Source organism: Choristoneura fumiferana, chromosome 13 (assembly GCF_025370935.1).
Source record: "Choristoneura fumiferana chromosome 13, NRCan_CFum_1, whole genome shotgun sequence".
NCBI lineage: Eukaryota > Metazoa > Arthropoda > Insecta > Lepidoptera > Tortricidae > Choristoneura > Choristoneura fumiferana.
This window is the reverse complement of record NC_133484.1, coordinates 4,342,208-4,343,326: the sequence shown is the minus strand read 5'-3', so window position 1 is coordinate 4,343,326 and position 1,119 is coordinate 4,342,208.

The window sequence follows — 1,119 nt, the reverse complement described above, 5'->3', positions numbered from 1 at the left end:
GCCATTTATAAAATATGTACTATTAGAATGTCCTGCTTTCTTTTCCCTTTTATTGTGAAAACTGTATTCTATTTTATCCAATTCCCACACAATACATCAAAATGACACCCCAATGAGTCCATTGATAAGCAGCTGTCCGGAACACGAACTATTTGGGAATGAAAATCCCCCAAATTGATCCCAACCTATTTCGAGGTCGGACGCTTGAAATTCTCATGCAAATATGAGCCTCCATTCCAGATTTAATTAATGAATTGAAAAGTTTTTTTTTACTTATGGCGTAATAAATATTTGATTCTGAAGTTCGGTATTACAATGCATAGATATGTAGATACCCTGTATATAATTGGGTAGTTTCTTGAGTAAAACAATATTCTATTAACGACCTGCTTCACCATCCATTGATTAAATTTATTTGACGGATAAATGTGATGCCGTCTCTGTTTGTTTTGTTCGAATAGACGGAGACGGCATCACATTTAGCCGTCAAATAAAATTAATCAATGGGTGGTGAATGGTGAAACAGCTGCTTAGTCTGTCATTTAGATTATCAGGAAATATTAGAGAAGTCATGAACCGTGATAGCTAGACAGTAGAAATTTTCACAGACTATGTATTTCTGTTGCCGCTTTAACAACAAATACTAAAAACAGAATAAAATAAATATTTAAGGTGGCTCCCATACAACAAACTTGTTTTATTTGCTAATGTCTAATGTTGTATAAATAATGGTACGGAACCCTTCGTGCGCGAGTCCAACTCAAACTTAGCCGGTTTATTGTTTAACTGACAAAAGAAAAATTACGTGCTCAATATTTTCTGATAATCAAACTGACAGATTAGGTAAATAGATTTTTGGGACCCTTAAGCCGAGCAAGGCTCGGATACCGGTTAAATTTCCAAACCGTTATCATGTACTTGGCGCAAAACCTTTTCATTTTGGTTTCGTTCGCGAAACCGTTATTTTGAAACCGGTTACTAAGGGAACATTTACATAAAGTTCTTGTCAGATTAACCGGTTTAGAACAATAAAAACCGGTTTATTTCGGTGCAGGATAAACGTCGTTGCCCGCCGCCGGCCGGCCAGCTGTCACTCGTCGAATAAACCGCTTTATTTAG